Below are 22,631 nucleotides of genomic sequence, written 5' to 3'. Positions count from 1 at the left end.
CTACCTCTAATGTGGTAAGCACCTAATAAAAATTTGTTGGTTGGTAGGTTGATTGATTGATATATTCTAGTTGTGTGACCATGAACAAATTATTTAACACCTAAGTGCTCAAGGCAACCCCCTGAGCCTTTTAGTTGTAGATGAGTTACTGATCTGTACTATCTCAGGGAGCTTACTCACTAGATTAGTTACACTAGCACCATTGTTGTGATTTATCTTTCTCCTTTATGGCAAAGGTTGTGACAGCAAAGTTCGGTGATATGAAATGATTGAGAATCTGGGATACTCCAGTGCCCTGTCATTAGTTCCCAGCTTTAGTAAGCAGCCAGCTGGCATAGTGCATAAAGATCTGCATATGGAGTCAAGAAAATTTGAGTTCAACTCTAGCTTCAGACACTAATCATCTGTGTGACCCTGGGAAATTAATTTAACTTTTGTCTCACTTTATTTTCTCACCCATAAAATGGGAGTAAAAATAGCCCCTACATGGCATGGTTGTTGTGGGGATCAAATGAGATATTTCTAAATCACTCAGCATAATCCTTGGGATATGGTAGGTGCTAAATATATTATTGTTTCTTTCCTCCTTTCCTCCTTTTTTTTTGTTTGTCCTTCATTTTTTTTTAAATTTATTTATTTATCTGACATTCATTTTAACAAAATTTTGGGTTACAAATTTTCTCCCCTTTTATCCCCTCCCCCCCCAAACACCAAGCATTCTAATTGCCCCTATGACCAATCTGCTCTCTCTTCTATCATCTCTCTCTGCCCTTGTCTGCATCTTCTCTTTTGTCCTGTAGGGCCAGATAACTTTCTATACCCCTTTACCTGTATTTCTTATTTCCTAGTGGCAAGAACATTACTCGACAGTTGTTCCTAACACTTTGAGTTCCAACTTCTTTACCTCCCCCCCTCCCCACCCCTCCCCTTTGGAAGGCAAGCAATTCAATATAGGCCAAATCTGTGTAGTTTTGCAAATGACTTCCATAATAGTTGTGTTGTATAAGACTAACTATATTTCCCTCAATCCTATCCTGTCCCCCATTACTTCTATTCTCTTTTGATCCTATCCCTCCCCATGAGTGTCGACCTCAAATTGCCCTCTCCTCCTCATGCCCTCCCTTCCATCATCCCCCCCACCCTGCTTATCCCCTTATCCCCCACTTTCCTGTATTGTAAGATAGGTTTTCATACCAAAATGAGTGTGCACTTTATTCTTTCCTTTAGTGGAATGTGATGAGAGTAGACTTCATGTTTTTCTCTGACCTCCCCTCTTTATCCCTCCACTAAAAAGTCTTTTGCTTGCCTCTTTTATGAGAGATAATTTGCCCCATTCCATTTCTCCCTTTCTCCTCCCAATATATTTCTCTCTCACTGCTTGATTTCATTTTTTTTTTTAATATATGATCCCATCCTCTTCAATTCACTCTGTGCACTCTGTCTCTATGTGTGTGTGTGCATGTGTGTGTGTGTAATCCCACCCAGTACCCAGATACTGAAAAGTTTCAAGAGTTACAAATATTGTCTTCCCATGTAGGAATGTAAACAGTTCAACTTCAGTAAGTCCTTTATGACTTCTCTTTGCTGTTCACCTTTTCATGGTTCTCTTCATTCTTGTGTTTGAAAGTCAAATTTTCTTTTCAGCTCTGGTCTTTTCATCCAGAATGCTTGAAAGTCCTCTATTTCATTGAAAGACCAATTTTTCCCCTGAAGTATTACACTCAGTTTTGCTGGGTAGGTGATTCTTGGTTTTAGTCCTAGTTCCTTTGACTTCTGGAATATCCTTTTTCATTCCCTTTGATCCCTTAATGTAGAAGCTGCTAGATCTTGTGTTATCCTGATTGTATTTCCACAATACTTGAATTGTTTCTTTCTAGCTGCTTGAAATATTTTCTCCTTGACCTGGGAACTCTGGAATTTGGCCACAATGTTCCTAGGAGTTTCTCTTTTTGGATCTCTTTCAGGCAGTGTTCTGTAGATTCCTTGAATACTTATTTTGCCCTCTGGTTCTAGAATCTCAGGGCAGTTTTCCTTGATAATTTCATGAAAGATGATGTCTAGGCTCTTTTTTGGATCATGGCTTTCAGGTAGGCCCATAATTTTTAAATTGTCTCTCCTGGATCTATTCTCCAGGTCAGTTGTTTTTCCAATGAGATATTTCACATTATCTTCCATTTTTTCATTCTTTTGGTTTTGTTTTGTGATTTCTTGGTTTCTCATAAAGTCATTAGCCTCCATCTGTTCCATTCTAATTTTGAAAGAACTATTTTCTTCAGTGAGCTTTTGAATCTCTTTTTCCATTTGGCTAATTCTGCTTTTGAAAGCATTCTTCTCCTCATTGGCTTTTTGAACCTCTTTTGCCAATTGAGTTAGCCTATTTTTCAAGGTGTTATTTTCTCCAGCATTTTTGTGGGTCTCCTTTAGCAGGGTGCTGACCTGCGTTTTGACTGCATGTCTCTCATTTCTCTTCCCAGCTTTTCCTCCACCTCTCTAACTTGATTTTCAAAATTCTTTTTGAGCTCTTCCATGGCCTGAGCCCATTGAGTGGGCTGGTATACAGAAGCCTTGACTTCTATGTCTTTGCCTGATGGTAAGCATTGTTCTTCCTCATCAGAAAGGAAGGGAGGAAATGCCTATTCACCAAGAAAGTAACCTTCTATAGTCTTATTTCTTTTCCCTTTTCTGGGCATTTTCCCAGCCAGTGACTTGACCTCTGAATATTCTCCTCACACCCACCTCACCTCCTGATCCTCCCAGCCAGTGTTTGGCGTCTGAGATTCAAATGCTCTTTCCCATCCTCAGTGCTTTGGGAGGGGGCAGGGCTGCTGTTCAGTGTGAGATTAAGTTCAGGTGCTCAGGTGGGGGCAAGGCCGCCTCATGGGCTCAGTTCCCTCAGGGGGTTTATGCAGAAACCTTCAACAATGGATCCAGACTCCTGCCTGCTTAGGGAGCCCTGGTCTACCGCTTCCCCAGCTTCTGCCTCCCGAGGGGGCCTGAGTTATGGGGGCACCCCACTCCGCTCTCGCCCCGCCAAAGAGACACTCTCACCGACCCCCATCACCTGTGGGTGGAGGGACCCGTGCTGCCGCTGGAGATTCTGTCCCTGAAGCCTGCTCAAATCTTTTCCTCTTTGTGCCGTGGCCGCAGCAGGGCTGGGCTGGGCTCCATGTCCACAGCGTGATGGACCTTTTGCGAGAGGTTTGCAGGTCCCTCTGGAACAGAAATCTCCTTTGCTCCACTGTTCTGTAGCCTCTCCTGCTCTTGAATTCGCCTTAAGTTACTTTATACAGATGTTCTATGGGTTGTGGGTTTGGAGCTATGTGTATGTGCGTCTTTCTACTCCCCTTTCCTACTTTTTACATTAGGAATTTACATGTCCTGATCCTCCTGTCAAGAAAGAAAGAACTAAAATGGTAAGAAAAAATAGAGAGAGGGAAGAAGGAAGGAAGGAATAAAGGAGGGAGGAAAGAAGGAAAAGATGGTAAAAGGGAGAGTGGAAGGGAGGGAGGGAGGAAAGGATAGACAGTAAAAGGGGGAGAGGAAGCAAGATAAGGAAGCAAGAAAAGGAAGGGAGAAAGGAAGGAAGCAAGGAGAGAGGGAGGGGAGGAAGGATTAAAAAAGAAGGGAGAAAGGTAGGAAGAAAGGAAAGATGAAAGGAAGGAAGGAAGAAGGAATGAGTACAAGTCAATTATTTTATCATGAATTTGTTATCATGTTATCATGAATTTCATGACCTACATCTTGAGTCATACAGTTGATGTTTTCCACCTTTCACCTATTTATTTTCTGCTTTAGGGACAGTGTGTCAGTAGTAAAACAATGAAAGCAATTAAATATTTCATCAAAAGCACACCCATATGATGACTGTACATGTGTTTAATATAGGTTTACAAAATGTATATGTATTCAACATGAAGGATAAGTGATCTAAGAGATCCTAACTATACGGACCATGGCTATGGATGTTTGAGTAATGAAAAAAAATCCCCAAAGCACAGATCATCAAATATAAAGTAATTTGGGGTCTATTGTTACTGAATGAGCTGATGGGCCAATAAGATCCAAGAAGACTCCAGCAGGGAGAGCAACAATTATCAGATCAAAGGATAAGACATCAATTGTTAAAGTAAACCAGTGGTAACACAGAAAGTTGAAGAGGAATTATTGACTAATAATTGTAATGTTTTAGATGATATCTGCTTGGTTGGTTCCAATACTTATATTAATGAGATCTTTCATGCCTTTTATCTTTGTAACATCATTTGTGAGTGTGTGAATTCAGAAATGTGTGTGTCTAGACAAAAGCAGCCTCGGCATAACTGTGGCTTGATGCCAGGCTATTTTAGTGCCTCTTGGATAAGCTAAGAAATTAATAATGCCACATGGAGGAAGCAAAGAGTTTTGTCACTTTGGATTTGCTGCTCGAGCAACTTTCCTTCCAAAAGTCTATAAATTATAGGGCGGCATTTAATGAGTTGATCCATTTGCATTGCCATTAACCCTTGGATACCCTTTCACAGTGCCTGAAGAAATTTCAGTTTGTGTTTGAAGGACTTGGTTCATTGGACTTAGATTACTTTTGTCCTCTCTAGGATGCTCAGAAATAAATTACTTACTCAGCTGTGTGATGAGTGCATAATGAATGTGGGGTGGGGAACCATGGACATTGTAAAGAGGTCAATTCAATAGAAGCATACTTGTTGCCCTTGTCAGTATCAAACAGATGCACTTCCATTAGTGGTCTCCAAGATCACCACTATATTTGAGCACTTGTCTTCTGATTTGTATCCTTTGATCTACTTAGTATCTTTTCAACCTCTAGGACCTTGTGCATGCCTGAGCAGATAAGCTGATTCAATAACGGTATAAGTCAATCCATCTACATTATAGAACACTGATATGTAAGGATCTTCCCAACTCACTCAACACTTCCACAAGATATTTGGTGCCAGTCTTGGATTAGTGGATCTAAAATTAGAGAATTTATATTCAAATATATTTTGATGCTTTATTCTTCTGTGACCTTGGCAAATTCACTTAACTTTGCCATGCCTCACTTTTCTCACCATTAAAATGGGAGGATTTGATGGCCTCTAGAGACCTTGTTAGGTTCAGAGATTTGATTAGACAAATTTATAAGCAGATAAAGCTAGGGTATTCAATGAGTGTTTGCAAATAGGGGAAAAAAGGGTAAGAAATTAATGGTCCCTCCTCAGGCAAATATAGTCAGAAAGTTATGAAGTTGAGAAGAGACTAATCTCAAAGGATCCACATTCTTGGCAATGTGAGCCTTCAGTGCAGATCACAATTCACAAATATTTCATCCTTTGTTATTATTTTTCTGTTCTCCCTTAGATGATCCACAAAGAATCAGTGCAGTATGCTAATGGCCTTACTCTAATTTTAAAAGATTACCTCTTTCCTAGTGCAATACTTTTGTTATTCATCTTGGATTTCTTATTTTCATATTGTGATTAAACTAACCTTCTTTGATCTTACATTTCCTGGAAATCATTCATTGGAAATATGCACAAGGAATACCTAGATCTTATCATTTATTTATGCAACATGCCATTCCAGTCAATAACTCAATTTAGGCCTAATGGACAATATAATGGTTTGTAAAGTTCCCATGATTCACTCCTTTTCGGCTTTAGTAAATTTATATTACAGTAAATGTTTTTTAGTTCAATCATAATTGCCCAAAATACTCAATGAGGGAAATTCCCAACATTTAGGAAGAGATTATATTTTGCTTTTGCCTTTATATAGGCAGAGAGAGAGAAATAGTTAGATATGGTCAACTTTTCTCTTCTTTGAGATTGAGGCAAAATTCAGCTTACTAGAAATATTTGGGTAATTAAACAATAGCTTAAATTGAGAGATGGGGAAAAGGTCCTGAGCCTTCTCAGTACTTCCCTCTGCTAAGATTTTTCTGCTCTGAGTTTCCTGTAGACCCAATAACTCTCCTTGATATCTTTCACTTCTCTCATAACTTCTCATGAGTATGCTGGAATACCATGCTTATTCCAAGCTCTAAAATGAAGATCTCTCTTGCTAATTTCAAGATGATTCCTGGGGTGGGACCAAGTTCCTCAAGGCTGTCTGAATAAGATTCTTGTACAATGAAGAACTTTTCTGACTTCATTTAAGACCTCTGATTGAACATTATTGAATGGGTATTCTGTCATCTACTTTAAGTGAGGTGGATTGAGTAAACCAATCTCCTCTATTTGTATTCTCCTCATGATACACACAATGACTATGGCAATTTTAAACAAAGCAAATATATTAAGCAGAAATACGAAACTCATCCAGAGTTGTGAGGGAGAAGATTAATTATTGGGAGAAGACCTGGAAAGATGCCACATAGAGTATGTTGCATTTAAATAAGATGACGTATGAGGTGGGGGTAAAGAGATACTATATTCCAGCCTAGTGGTGTGGCCAGGGCAGAGAAATAGGAGATGGAATGTTGTAAGGAACAGAGAGAAGACTTGTTTGGTGAACAGGGTTGGGGAACCCATGGCCTCAAGGCCATAGAATAGATTGTTTTGTGAAGTTTGGATTCTGTCAAAAAGCCACACTTGAGGACATAGAGCACCACATGTGGCCTTGAATCTACAGGCCCCTCTCCCCTAGCCCCCACCGTGGAGACTGAAAAGTGGGAGAAAGGAGTTGACATGTAACGAGGTTGGAAAGTTGATTGAAGCCAGCTGTTAAAGAGCTTTGAAAGCCGAGCAGAGGAATTTCTATTTCATCCTAGATATAATAGGGATCCAGGTATATTTATTATGTAGGAAAGTGACATGGTCAGATTTGACCAAATCTCTTCAGTCAGAAACAAGGTGAAAGCAAGGAGGGTTAGATTAGAGAATAAGGAGGTGTGAGACAGAGACAAAGATGGAAGGATTGTATTTGATTTATGTACACAAACCCAGCATGGCAACTGCTTTATCTCATGCATATGCATTATGCATCTATATAAATCAGAGAGGGGATTGAACCTTGATCTTTCAAACTACAAGGCCAGTACTCTATATGTTATACCACTACTAACCTACTCCTAATACCCTCTTAGCATCCTTATGTCTCAGAATATATAGAAAGATTTAAGATGCAGAAATAAAATTTGAATTCTGAAAATTTTGAAGGGTTCATCTGTCATTAGTCCTCCTATAAAAAAAGAAAACCCTTTAAAGTTTCTTATAAACTCTTGCATTTACAAGCATTCTATTTAACACTGAAACTTCAGAAAGCCTAGTTGTGCTTGAGACATCACAAAGACAACACCTTTATGCATGGTAAAAGAGTTACAAATCTGAAAGATTTTCCTTGCTTCAAAATGGCTCTAATATATTGCTTACAGGACCCCACTCTATTTTAAGATAAGTTTTGTCAACGATCTATAATACTAAGTTGTAATCCAAAGAACTATATAAACAAATTGATGACCAATTAAAAGGCTGAAATCAATCATTTAATAATGCAGAATTTATATCAGGTAGGTACTATTCTGAGACCTGGTGATACAAAGATGCAGTGATAAATGTCCATGGCTTTAAGGAGTTTACAATTTGATAGATAAAATGACATGTCCACAAATTGATAAAAGAGTTTTCAGCTGGGTGGACTGGAAGAGGTCTCCTGAAGAACTTGGAGTTGAAATTGAGTTTTGCAGGAAGCTGGGAGTTCTAAAAGAGGAAAAGAGGGAGGTCATTATTATCATGGGAACTGCAAAAATTTGGAGAAAGATTAGAAGGAAAAAGTCAGAAGTAAGGAACAGGGGTGGGACCTTTTCTCAATACATTGCATACCAGAGACTTCCAATTAGAGATGAAAAGAATCAGGGCTCAGAGAGATCATTTTAAAAGTATGAAAGCAACAGAAGACAGTCAGATTTTATGCTACCAAAGCTCAAGGACACAGCGCTTTACATGAGCATGAAAATTCTTAAGTCCAGGAGTTATGCAACATGCACCCTAGCAGGGACTAATCACAGAGGAAGCCTGATCCACATAGCATGGATGTGGTCAAGCAAGGAAAAACTTCTCAAATGCATTATTGTGGCTGTTATTTTATTTTGTTTTGTTGTCTTTTTAACCTAAAATAAGGTTTTGTGTTTATGGATTCAAGTACAACCAAGATCTTTGAAAAATCAGGGTTCTGGGTAAAGGGGTGTTTATGATACACACACACACACACACACACACACACACACATACGTGTGTATATCCTTTTAATTTCCATTCACTTCTCTCCAGATATGTATCATAGGAAGTTTATCTGAAATATTATTTACTTCCTTGACTTCTTATTCATTTTCGTTCCTGAAAGTTCAAGTAGGTGACTTTCAAACATTTAGTCTGTGGGCTAGCCCCAGGAGTAGCTGCTACAACTGCCACGGGCAGCATCCTATGCTGAGAGGTTTGGAATCATCACTGCACTGGTGATTCAGCTTTCTAGGGCCAGCTTGCACTCTGCTTTGATCAGGTGCAGACACCCACTCTATGAGCTCTCCTAGCCCCGTGCAACAGATCTTTCCTGTCGATCTTCTGGATTCCCTTGGGCTGGAAATCTGCCACACTGTCTCCCAGTATATTCTGCCACTCTCAGACTTGTTTAGATTCACTTTTTATAGGTGTCTGAAGGAATTTATGAGAGAGCTCAGGAACATCTTTGCTTTCACTCTGCCATCTCGACCCCATAGAATTGTTTCTTTCTGACTACTTGCAATATTTTGTCCTTGAACTGGGAACTCTGGAATATTCCTAAAAGTTTTCCTTTTGAGATCTCCTTCAAGAGGCAAATGGTAGATTCTTTCAATTTCTATTTTACCCTTGGGTTCTAGAATATCACAGAAGTTTTCCTTGATAATTTTTTGAAAGGTGATGTCAAGGCTCTTCTTTTTAATTATCACTTTCAAATAGTCCAATAATTTCTAAATTATCTCTCCTGTATCTATTTTCCAGGTTAGGGGTTTTTCCAATGAAGTATTTCACATTGTCTTCTATTTTTTTTTCATTCTTTTGATTCTGTTTTATAATTTCCTGGTTTCTCATAAAATCTTTAACTTCCATTTGCTCCATTTTAATTTTTAAAGAATTATTTTCTTCAGTGAGCTTTTGGATATCATTTTCCATTTGGTCAATTCTGCTTTTTAAGGCATTCTTCTCCTCATTGCCTTTTTGGATCTCTTTTGCCATTTGGGTTAGGCTATTTTTAAGGTATTACTTTCTTCTGTAGTTTTTGGGTCCCCTTTAACAAGCAGTTGACTTGTTTTTCATGATTTTCTTGCACCACTCTCTTTTCTGTTCCCAATTTTTCTTCACTTCTCTTACTTGATTTTTAAAATCCTTTTTCAACTCTTTCATTGCCTATAACCAATTCATATTTTTCTTGGAGGCTTTTTATGTAGGAGTTTCGATTTATTGTCTTCTTGTTCTATGTTTTGATCTTCTTTGTCACCAAAGTAAGATTCTATGATCTGAGGTTTTATTTTGTTGTTGTTGTTGTTGTTGTTGTTTTTTACACTGTTCATGTTTCTAGCCAAATACTTGACTCTCTAACTCTGTAGGACTCTGCTTTCAGGGGGTATGGGTGTGGCTGTGGATGTACTGTCCCAGTCTTCCTGAGTTTTGTGTCAGCTGAGTGATCTCCCACTGTCTGTGGGCCCAGAGCTCTGAAAGCAGCTTCCACTGCTGCCACTACCACCTCCACTGCCCTAGGTCTGGGGCCCGATCCCTGTTGGACCATGCTTCTCATGATCCTCTTTCACCCAGGTCTCACATCGTTTCCCCACCCACCTTCCATGTTGTCTTTGGCATTTGTGGGTTGAGAAGTCTGGGAACTACCAAGCTGCCAGTGAATCAATCACCTCAGGTCTGCTCTAGCCCTTTCTGTGACATGGTCCAAGCCTGACTGTACACTGCTCCCAGCCTGCTGCAATATTCTCTTCCTGTCAACGTTCCAGGTTGTCTTAGACTGGAGATTTGTTTCACTGTGTCATTTTGTGAGCTCCGTAGCTCTAGAATTTTTGAGAGTTATTTTCAAAGGGATTTGGAGGGATTTGACGGAGAGCTCAAGAAATCCTGTGTTTTTTTTTTTCCTCCATCTTGACTCCATCCCCCCAAAACAAGTTAATCTTTAGAATAGCATGTAGAGTTTCATTATCCATTCACTGTCCATCGCCAAAAGTTCTGTGTCAGGGATTCTGAGGTAAATGTCTTAGTTTTAATGTACTTAACTACTTCTCATTCAATTGATCATAAGGGAATTAAATCAGGAACTGAATTTTGCCCAGAGGTTACTGTGAAGGACAGGTCAAATATAAAACTGTATGGCATAAAATACACCTAAATCTTTTCATGGATGTTGTGAAATATAAATAAAATGACTTCCTATTTATTGCTGGAAATCTTGCACAGACTGGTAAGAGAAGGGACTACACATTATATAAGCATACATAAATACATCCATATGCATGTATATATGTTATAACTTACATAAATATATATATTCACTACATAACTATATAATAACATATTATTCATGGTGATCATCCCTCTGCCTGCCTATCTATCTATCTATCTATCTATCTATCTATCTATCTATCTATCTCTATCTATCTATCTATCTATCTATCTATCTATCTATCTATCTATCTATCTATCTATCTCTCTACCTGTCTGTCTATCCATCTATCTATCTATCTATCTATCTATCTATCTATCTATCTATCTATCTATCTATCTATCTATCTCTCTGTCTATCTATCTATCTATCTATCTATCTATCTATCTATCTATCTATCTATCTATCTATCTATCTATCTACATCTCTCCATAAAATGATAGAAATCAGAGATGTCAAAGACCTAATAGGTGATCAGCTTTATTCTCTACCATCAGTAGAAATATGTTTCTTACAAGTATATTTCCTCAGAGTCATTCATTACTTGTACAATATAGAATGAATTCCTTTGAGAAAAAGTAAGGATTTTCCAATATATATATATATATATCTATCTATATCTATATCTATATCTATATATATATCTATATATCTATATATATATATAGATATATATATATATAGATATAGATATATATATATCTATATCTATATATATATGCCAGGCCTAGAGGCCTGTGTGGGCTACCCGAGTCTTCTTACCTCACCTCCGAGGTCTTCGGTTGGCCAAAACCAGATGCTCATATGAGAGAAAGGACGTTCCAGAGTCGAACAAGGGTTGAGCTTTATTTCAGGGTCTCGGTTACAAGTGCAGGGGGGTCTTCCTTAGGAGGAAGAGGGGGAGATTTCCTAAGGAGGCTAAGATCTTAAGGTATTGGAAGTAGAAGTACAAGCGGGGAGAGAGGGGGAGGGGAGAGAGGAAAGAAGAAAAGCGGAGCCTACTGTCCTCTTGGCTCCTCACGTGCTAAGAGAGCTTTCAGGCTTCCTCAATCCTACTTAACCTTCAGCCGCATAGTTTGCATCTGAATACCGTGCTGTTAGGTAACTAGGTGTGCCCAGATCCGGGACAATCTCGAGGGCGGGGAGATCTCTCTCCCATCACATTTCTCACGGGAAGAGGCGGAATTACTCGAGATAGCTCGGTTCACCTCGATCCCCTGCCGTTTCCTGGGGGGGTCTCATGAGAGCTCTAAGATTTAGAAGCTCCCACCTTTACCCACCCGAGACTGTCCACACGGAATTGAGCTTCCAATCCCAACATATATATATGTATATACATATACATATATATATATATATATATATATATATATATATATATATATATATATATATATATATATGTATGTGTGTGTGTGTGTGTTTACTTTAAATTTCAAGAATACTTGGTGCTACAAATTATTCTGATGATTATATCCATTTCCCCTTATAATTAACTTAATTTCAATTTGTCTTACAGATCATATATTTTTGTTATATCGAATTTTATGTTTACTAAACATAACACAAAACCTACAAAGATTTATATGAAGACAACCTCATTTCAATCACCTGATTTCAATACTATTCCTTTCTACTTTTAATTCCAATCTTCTCTTGAGATTTTCCTCAAGTTTCTCTAATGTGAGTTTTATATCTGTATCTATATAGATCTAGATATTGAGATTTGTTAGACCTATGGCTTCAATGAATGTGTCACCCCATTAATGTCAGCATAAACACTGATGATGGAGATAATGCCAATTATACATGTCTGACCATCCTATGGGACAAGACCTCCCACAAAGCCTCTACAGGGGTTTATTCATCAACTTTTAGTTCCCTTTCTCTAGTTCTCTTGACTTTGGTAAGTACAACAGCTGCCTCTCAGGGATTCTCACTTTCCCTATATGACCTGCCTGGTTTTTGCACTCCTGATCATATATCTCAGTGATACAGTAACAATGTATTCTTGACCTGGAGTCAGAAAAACCAGAGTTTAAAGATGGCTTCAGAAACTTACTAACTGAAAAACCCTTGATCTCTGTCTGCTTCAGTTGTTTCATTTGAAAAAACTGGGATAATAATAGTGCCTTCCTAAAAAGTTCAAAGGAAATAATATATAATAGGCCTTGAAAATATTAAAAGACTATTTAAATGCTAGTGCTATGAAAAGTCTTATGTAGTTAGGGTTCTAGAAACTATCAAGTTCAAATAATATAAGATAATGTAATATAAAACAGAATAGAATAGGTTTGGCTAGTCTGTGATTGATATGACATTGCACAACACAATACAGCAAAAGTATGATACAGCACAAGACAACGTAATACAATATATAACACAATGTATTAAAACTATAATGTAATATTTTTAATGTGATACATAATATATTAATACAACCTAACCCAATAAAACATAATTTATCTTAACACAACATAGCATCATGATATGACATAGCATGACATGCAAGTTATACATGATACAAAATAGAGTATAATCATATGATATGGTATGATATGAAATAACTTTATGTATTAAAATATGTTTTTTGTATGTTATCATATATTGTTATATTAATTACATGCATTATATTGTATCATATTATATCATTCTCTATAATACAAAATGACATTTAGAGAAGAAGCATAGAATAGTGGAAGGTGTTGGTCGCAGAATCTGAATAGTTTCTATTCAATATCTGACTCTGCCATATACTGCATGTGTAACCCAGTATCTTAAAATTTGACTATCCTCAGTTAATGCTCTAAGATCAGGGATTATTATGTTGTAGAGGGGGAGGTGTGGGCATGTTTCTGATAAACCCCATTGGAAATTTGATGAACCAGATTTCCTCATATTGTTTTTAAATGCATATAATAAGATACATGGACATAAAGAAAATTAATCAAATTAAAATTCATCTATCAAATTGATCAATAAGCATTCATAAAGTTCCTTTGTGCCAGGCACAGTGCTAAAGGTGGGGATACAAAGGAAGACAAAAGACAGACACTGCTTTCAAGCAACATATAATCTAATTGGGGAGACAAATAGGCAATGACTTGGTGCAAACAAGCTATACACAGAATAGATAGGAAATAATCAACAGAAGAAAGGCACAAGAATTAAGAGGGATTAGGAAAGGATTCTTTTCAATGAGGTTTTAGCTGATAATTGAAGAAGTACTTAAAAATCTACTTATAGATGAAGTTCACAGACTCTAGTGAAGAATCCTTCTTCTAAGTCTCTAATGTGTTAAATGGTTGAATATCTACCTGGGTAGATATTGGGAGTGGCACAGAGCCCTCCTCAAGTCTCTCAAATAACCCATATCATTTATCCCATGAATTTCTGTGACTCTGTCCTCTCTGTATTTGTGCTTATGACAGTCATGAAACACGTTAGTGGATAGTTAGTGTCTATGGTTAAAATATTCATCATCTCAAGCCATACCGCATGAATATTCTTTTGGGAAAACAATATAAAGATGCTTTTGAACTCGGTCATTTTTAGTGAGGTATGAGTGAAAGGGACACATGTGAGAGATGTCATGGAGGAAGAAATGGTGAGATTTGTCATCTTAGATATATGAAGTGGTGATGTGGCCTTAGGAGAAAATTCAACAAAACCTTATCACGTTGGCTGGACAGGCATAGAACTTAATCATTTAACAAATTCCCAGGGACATCTCTGAGGCATATTGTTACATTGCAGTTGGAATTCAGGGAGGTTGGTCAGAATACAGTCTGTCCTAGGATACAAACCACATTCTTTAAATGAGAAAGCGAGATGAATTTGACCTAGAATCATAAAGTGATTATAGATAGAAAGATAGACACATGATAGGAAGAAAGGAAGGAAGGGAGAAGGAAGGAAGGAAGAGATGGAGAAAAGGAAGGAATGAAGGAAAGAAGGAAGGAAGAAAAGAATACTTGAATATAATAGTTATTACAAATTATAATCAAGATTTATACTAAAATAATTTGATTAGGTATGCTGAGTATTTATTGTCCATGCCCTCTTTGAGGGCATATCATCTTATATATCCATTTATCTTGTTAAATAACTGATGAATGAAAGGCAAGGCAGTTTTCAGAAAGTCAGAAGATGTGGTAACTTAATTGGTTTAGTACAATAGCAGAATTCTACATACTTTAGTGTAGTTATGTTGTCTTTATCTTGATAAGGTCGAGATGTGAGTTGTTAATCCACACTGAAGCATAGGAGTTTGTTCCACACTAAATGTTAATTTCTATCCTTGTCAAAATTCAGTCCACTCTAATCCAGCCTATGATCTCCAGCAGCAAGCAGGTGCTAAGCACTTTGTCATGCCTAGTGAAGCCAATGGTTTAGATGACTCTTGAATGTTTAAAAAGCTTGAGAAGAGTTACAATATATATCCTGTGCTTATTTCTAATTTTCTAGAGTGTCCAAGACATTAGTATAATAAAATGATGACTAATTGTGATTCCCAAGGCTCATTCCCATGATATGAAACAAAAATCTGCAGCAGTACAACCATAATCTGGGAATGTATTTACTGTAAGTGATTCGATGGGCTATAGGAGTTAATTTCTTTGGGGAAACAGTGATTGGAAGATAACTGGTGTCTGCCTACACACTTTTAGCACCATGGCAGAGATGAGACTTATAAATACTTTATAAATTAAAAGAAATTAACTGCCTTGCTGTGAAACTCAAAGTACCACCTACACCATTTTCAGTTTTCTATTAATAGTGAGAGAGAAGCATTAGCTGCCAAAACCCTGGAATAAATTAGTGGGGAATTGGAGCTTACAGAGATGAGTGATTTCCTCCTGTTATGTGCAGGACATGTAGTGGGAAATGCCATATTTGGTGCCAATTTCTTTTAGGTTCCAAAAACTATGTAGAATAATGATGATCTAAGATTCCTGACTTTTAGCCTTATTAAGATTTAATAAGAACAGACAGTGCATGCATGTTTGTTGGAAAGGAGAGAAAGAGTGAGCAAAAGGCAAAGTCACATAAGTAGAGACAATTTTTTTTGAATGGTTGTTCATATTCCATTCTGTTGCTTTCGAAGATCCTACATTTGTCAAAATATATCTAATGTACACCCAGTTGGGTATATCTATATACATACCAACCTGCATATATATGTAAACATAATCAAATTTTAAAAAATGATATAATATGCATTCAAACTTTAAAGTCCTATGAATATTTCATTATTATTATCATCAAGACAGTTTATTTATTTCCCTGTCATGAAGAAATTCAGTATAAATTATCTGGTGACTTGTAGGTGACATAGCATCAAGCTTTGCCATTCTGACCATGAAGAATGAACTCTCTCTTTTCATCTCTATCTCTCTCCCTCTGTCTCTGTATTTCTCTGTCTCTCTCCCCCTGCTTCTTCTTCCCCTCCTCTCCTTTTCCTACCATCCCTACATTTATGAAGATTGATGGAGAAGGGATAATCTTGAGTCTGGGAAGTCAATTAGAAGGTTGTTGAAATAGCCCAGGAGTAAGGTAATGAAGATCTGATTTAAGGCATTTTCAATGTAGAAAGAAACAAGGGGGAAAAGGTGTGATCTTCTATAGAAGGAAATGATGAGATTTAGCAATTGATTAGATATATGAAGTGAGAGAGAATAAGGAAGTAATGATCACTCAAATTTTGAACCTGGGAAATTAAGAATGGTGGTACCCTAAAAATCTAAAAATCAGGAGCATTTGGAAGATGAGGGGATTTGAAGGTAAAGATAATGAATTCTGTTTTTAGAGAAATTCAGCTTTAGATGGCTACATATCATTTAGTTTGAGATGCAAAATAGATAGTTGGTAATATGAGAGCATAGATCAGGAAACTGTCTAAGATTAGATATATAGTTCTGGGAGTATTCTGCATACACATGATTCCTAATACATGGGAGAGACATGCAGAGAGAAAGAGATAAAAACAGAGAGAAAGAGGTAAACAGAGACAAAGGGAGAGACAGAAGTTAATAGAGAGTTTGTCTAGGGTTTGTCCTTGGAATAAAGGCCAAAATAGATATAGCTAGATTTTTTTTGGCATGTGGGGTAAGGAAAAATATCCTGGGGATGAATGGTATAAAACACTATTCATTTTTCTAAAATTCCTTTCTGGTGGGTGAGAATTAAGCATGGCTAAATGGATTACAGACAGAGCACTGGAGATAACACCATTAACGGAGACTCTAACAAACTGGGAAGCACTTCTGCTGGTTGGAGGGGAATGACAGAACCTTGGCTGGAGTGAAGCTCACCTGCTATATGTTGGGAGGATGTATACCATCTGCTACTCTCTCTCTCTCTCTCTCTCTCTCTCTCTCTCTCCCCCCATATCTCTACTTTATTCAGAAGCAGCTTTACTTGGGTTAACCCCATAGAACATCACCTTCCCCCAAGATAAGCAGATCACCTGTAGTCTCATTACCATGCTGACCAACTCACTTTTTCTTATTCAGCACCTTTCCAACTCCTCCTTTGTCCATATCCAATGAATGGAGCATAAAATATTAAGTTCTTTCCAAAGCCTTCCTTCATGGAGAACTCCAGTCTTTCACAAATTTCCAGACTCCATTCTCTATCAGTAGCTCTGCTTAATTTCATCCCCACTGAAAATCATGTCCCATGCCAGGTGCCACCTATTATTTTCCCACCCTACTTTTCAGCTTCCTTTTGTTTGTTGTCTTATCCTATTAGACTGTAAGCTTCTTGAGAGTAATGTGTTTTTCAACATTAACCATTTCCTAAAAAAAAAAAAAAAAAAAAAAAAAAGAAGGAAATAACATACCAGTACTCAGCTCAATATCTGGCAGGAGATAGCTTGTCTCTTCTTGAGATCTTTGGAATTCTGGAAGGTCATTGTGTTATCAAAGTTAATATGTCTTTTTACAGGTGATTATGTTTAAAATGTTGCTATTTCTGCATAAATTGTTGTCCTGGTTCTGCTCATTTTATTGTATCAGTTAATATCTATTTTCTCAAGGTTTTTCTGAAATTACCTCCTCCATTTCTTATAAACAATAGTATATCAGCATTTTCATATATCATAGCTTGTTGAGTCATTCATTGGTTGATGGGTAATGGGTGTGCAGAGCTGCCAGATGTCACACATTGCTGTTCCCAGTGCTAGTTCAGGGATCCCCTAGAATCTCTTTACTCTCAGATAGTCAACACCTTTACTATCCCTGAGTGGTGGTCTGATATCTAGCACTTCTACCTACTGGAAAGGCTACTGTTTTTCTGGGCTTCTGGACAACCTTTCTGCAGTTTTGGTAAATCTTTATCTTTCTAAGCTGCTACAGGCTGGAAAATGACTCACTATGACTTTTTCTTAGCATTTTTACTTAGAATTTAGTTTGATATGTGTTCCCTCCCATTGTGAAGAAGACTGTGGTTAAGCTAAAGCAAAGTTATTACCTTTTATTCCATCATCTTGCCTCTTTCAATGTCCCATCTTTCTTTTTCTTATTTGTATCTTTAGTGTTTAACACAGTGCCTGGAAAGTAGCATAAGGTTAACAAATATTTATTGAACTGAGTTGAATTACGTACTAAAATCAGGTGTTTGCTGTAGAAGAACTGTAATTACTAAAACTATCACCTGAATTTGTATGTCTTGAAGCAATGTCTCCATTTTCCTATTCTAGTTATGGTTCCATAAGTCATTATGCATGAGACAACTTGATCAACCATTCTCTGATTCAGTTAACTTGGGACAGAAAGCCAAATTTTTGACTGAATAGTCTTTTTATTATTTAACTTTCTGAATTTGGTCATTAGAGACATTGGTACTTTTCTTCCAGTCATTTATAATTCCTTCATCTGAGTCTAGTATTGCATAGATTTTCTTTTGATTCCCTTAAAAGTACTAGTACCACACATTACAATATGATTGGATTGCACTGCTTTGTAAGCTTCGCCATGATAGTTTTGTTTCATCAGTGTACTTTGCCTAACTTATCTTAATCTAAACACCTTTCTATAAATAAAATAGACACAAAATCGGGAGCAATACTATTTCATGCAAGTATATGCAAAATATGTTATTGATTAGATGTCTGGGCAGCATCGATAGAAGATGAATTAAGGATCTGGGGAGAGAGTTAAAGAGAAATGTTTCTTGGAAAAGGAAAGCTCTCCATTGTTAATGGGACATCCAGGAATCAAATGATATAGAATTAAGATAAAATATATTAACTAACTGCTAAAATATTTTGTCAAAGTTATTTTCTTCACAGTCAGAATTTTTGAATAGCCTCCTTATAAGATATAAGAAGCAATTCTTTACATAGTGAATGGATTATTCTTCAAAGGAAATCACTCTTGTCTATTATTGCTTATGTTTTAAAAATTACTTTTAATATCCTCAAGTCAATTGTGTTATGTGGGATTATTGGAAGTATCTGTCTCTTTCCAAAGGACTTTTTGCATTTTGAACCTGATGAGGATGATGTTGACTCTTTTCTGCTCTGATTTGATTTTTGTGCACTTTTACTTGAGTATCACAAATTATTTTTTCATAGGAAGGATTTTCTTCATTTTCTTCATCCTTAGCCTCACCATCATAATGAACATCATCTTCATGAAGACATGTTTATTAAAGGTCATGGTAGAACAGAAAACAAATCTGGTGTTATTTAGTCTTCTAATTGCCAATGGTTCATGAAAAAAATAATTCAATCTTAAAAAGTCAAACAGTTCAAAGTCTATAATGCTTTCATAGAACTTGTTTCATTATATTTAAGTAAACTGAAAAAAGATGACAGAAAATGATTTTAACTAAAAATTGTTCATTGCCATTTTAGCATGCCCTTGTTAATGTAGTGATGAGAATAACCTGTAACCATATTGTTGAAAATATAAGCTTCGCTAATATCTAGTTAATCCACAACCTGAGCATGGTCTATCATTATGTACTCATCAACTTAGGTACAGTTTATACATGGATGTTTTGCTCAGCAACTGCAGCAGAAACAGTGGAAGGCTTGGGTGCTAAAGGAAGAGTAACAGTAGCTCCAATAATGTGAAATGTAACGATTTAGAGATATTTCCATTTCAAATATTCATGTGCACTATTTGTGCCTGACCTGTCCAAGAGCTTTCTGAACACTCAATGTTCAGATTATCTAGTCAGGCACACTGTACCTTCCCCACAATATAGTGATGTCATTCCGGTCCTCTTTGAGAATGAAGGACAACAACCAATCAGCAGTAATGATGTGAAGGTTTGTCAATCCTTTTTTCAGAACTTGTTCATCCACCTTTGGTTTCCACCTGCCCTCCAACTGTCATCTGTGGTTCCAAGAAGCTGTCACATCTACAATTGCTATACCCCAATAAAACTGTCTTGGCAGAAAGGTGAAACCTCTCTGAAGGTAACCAACAATCCTCCAACACGTTGATGAGGTAGAGGGATGTCAACCTCAAGCATGTGAAGACTTTACCCAATGGAATCAGCACATATAAGTGGCCATTAAGGTAGCTGAAGCAGACATTGTAGAGCACTTAGAGTTTACTCAGACATCCAAGACACGGAGGTTATCCACTGCATCTAGTTCAGTGCCATCCATCTTGACTTTTGTCATGCCAATGTACTTTAGTGGCTCTGGAAGAAAGAGTGAGTCTGTGACACAGCAAGCACCCTAACATAGCCAGGCTGACCTGCTAGCATAGGTTCTTGGATCTGCTTTACTAGGAAAAGTAGTTATTTAAGGTGTCAACAATATTTTTAATTACATTCACTAATTCAAGGGAAAAGTTAGTACCCTGAACTTCAGAGAAAATACAAACAGAAAATATAAGCATAGAAATAAAGACCAATAGACAGGGCTTTACTTCATGAATCCAAATAATATTGCTATGTACTTTATATACATCCCTGAATCGAGGGAGCCTTTACATCTGAGCAGTCAGGAACATCTGAACACATGGACACTCAGAGTCTTGACCAGGGAATCACAAGGTCCTTCTCATGGGTGAACCCTCAAAGCAAAACTTCACCTAAGAAGTATGTATACCTTTCTCATACCCAGAGGGCAGTATAGCCCTTGTGGCTCAGTACCTAATTAAAAATTAGCAAAAGGTGTGAACTTTCCTACAGGCAAGCCTTCCCTAAACAAGCTTCCTCCATATGAAGCCTATTAATAGGCAGGGGTGATCTTAAATCCTATTAACATGAAAGATTGACTTTGTGCAACTTTATCTCGTTTAAGTCAAATTTACATACATGTCAAGAAATCATTCATCACATCATGATATCATCCTTCAAAAATGAAGGATGAACAACAGTAACAGAAGGAATAGCAGTTGTAGAATCTTCCCCCTTGGCCTGCCTATATATTCGAAAAAGAAGTGACAACATGCTGCAACCAGTTTAAGGAGGTAGATCCCTCATGTCTCAATGTGCTCAGTGAATGTCTGAAGTTCTGGCCAAAGCCCTATAGAGATAAAAAACATATCACTCCAAAACCCCTTATCTCTCCATCTCTCCCTACATGGAGAGCTTAGAAATGACAATGAGGTTGAAGACAGAAGAGAGAAAATATCTGTGAGCTCCTGACCCCAAAGAGGGAGCATATTTTTCCTCTACCCAGGTTCTCCTTTACACTATTAAATGGACCTTGATTTGCTCTTCACATCTTCAGAAGTGGTTTCTTCACTCCCCAGCCGTCTCTTCAACCATGTCATTTTCTGTGTCAGTGTTACTGTTAGGAAAAAAAATACACAGTGGAGAAAGCTAGAACAAGAGAATATAACTGAATGGTAGAAATTCTAAGTTTTACAACACAGTGGAACAGCTATGCATGATAAGACTAAGAAGAGGCAGGTTTAAGAGGGAACATGTGAAAGAGACCCAGAAAAGGGCTTTCTTCAGTTAAGAAGAGTTCGATTTTTCGTCTTTTTTGTCATTTAAAATTTGCACAGTTTACTGGGTTTCTTTTGGCTTACATTATACATGTTAAAATAATTTTTATTTGAAATCATATTTCTCAAAAATGGTATTTAACTAATTAATACTTAATATTTTGGTTTTTTAACAACCCAGTTATTAATCAAACTAATATTCTTGGTTAATGCTTTCGTGTAGAAAAGAAATCAAAATTATAATAGTAAAGTGACCACATTGGACAGAATGTGCCTTATTTCCTACTCCTAGACTCATATCTCTGCTGTGAGGAAGGTGGTCTGTTTCCTAGACTTTTCTCTTGGACCAGGGCTGATCAGTGAAATTAATCTGAGTTCTCCTACAAGTTGGTATTGTTTTCATTTGCTACATTGTAGTCATTATGCATATTGTTCTCTTGGTTCTACTCTTTTTGCTGTGCATTCACCTATATAAGCCCTTTCATTTCTCTCCTTTAATTCATTATATCTATTGTTTCTTATGGAACAGAATGTTCTAGTTCATTCGTGAAATGACAGGTGGTCTACCAGAGGGCTCAGTATAAGTATGCATTTATTTTATTTATTATTGAGAGTAATTGGTCCAAAAAATTCATTTTGTCCTCTTCCCTTGTAATTTCAGGAAACTTACTAATACTTAATTTGAAATATGACAAAAGCAAGCACTGAGCCCCTATAAATAAGATATTTCTTTTCCTCTTATCATAGAATATAGAATGGGGCAGCTAGGTGGTGCAATGGATAAAGCACCAGTGCAGGCATCAGGAGGACCTGAGTTCAAATCTCACCTCAGACTCTTGACACTCACTAGCTGTATGACCTTGGGCAAGTCACTTGACCCCAATTTGCCGCATCCTGGATTATCTCTAGTCATCCTGATGAATATCTAATCACTGGATTCAGATGGCTCTGGAGGAGAAGTGAGGCTGGTGACCTGCACAGCCCTCCCTCACTCAAAACAAAGTCAGGTGCAAGTCATGTCATTGTTTCTCTGATGACGTGGTCTTCTTCAGGCAATGAAGGACAAATACACACAGAACATAGAATAACTGTCTTCTTTTATGTCACATTCTATTAAATTTTAGCTAGCCATGAAGTTTCCCATAAACCCTGCCTCTGCATTGAACACAAATAACAAAAACTCCATTTATTATGTTTTTAACTTAAAAATATAGATGTACGGATGAGTTGATTATATAACAAAGATAAAAACAAACAAGAATTCACCCAACATGGGTAATAGGCAGCATTAAGACAAGA

The sequence above is a fragment of the Notamacropus eugenii genome, chromosome 6 (genome assembly GCF_028372415.1).
Source record: "Notamacropus eugenii isolate mMacEug1 chromosome 6, mMacEug1.pri_v2, whole genome shotgun sequence".
NCBI lineage: Eukaryota > Metazoa > Chordata > Mammalia > Diprotodontia > Macropodidae > Notamacropus > Notamacropus eugenii.
This window is presented reverse-complemented; position numbering follows the sequence as displayed.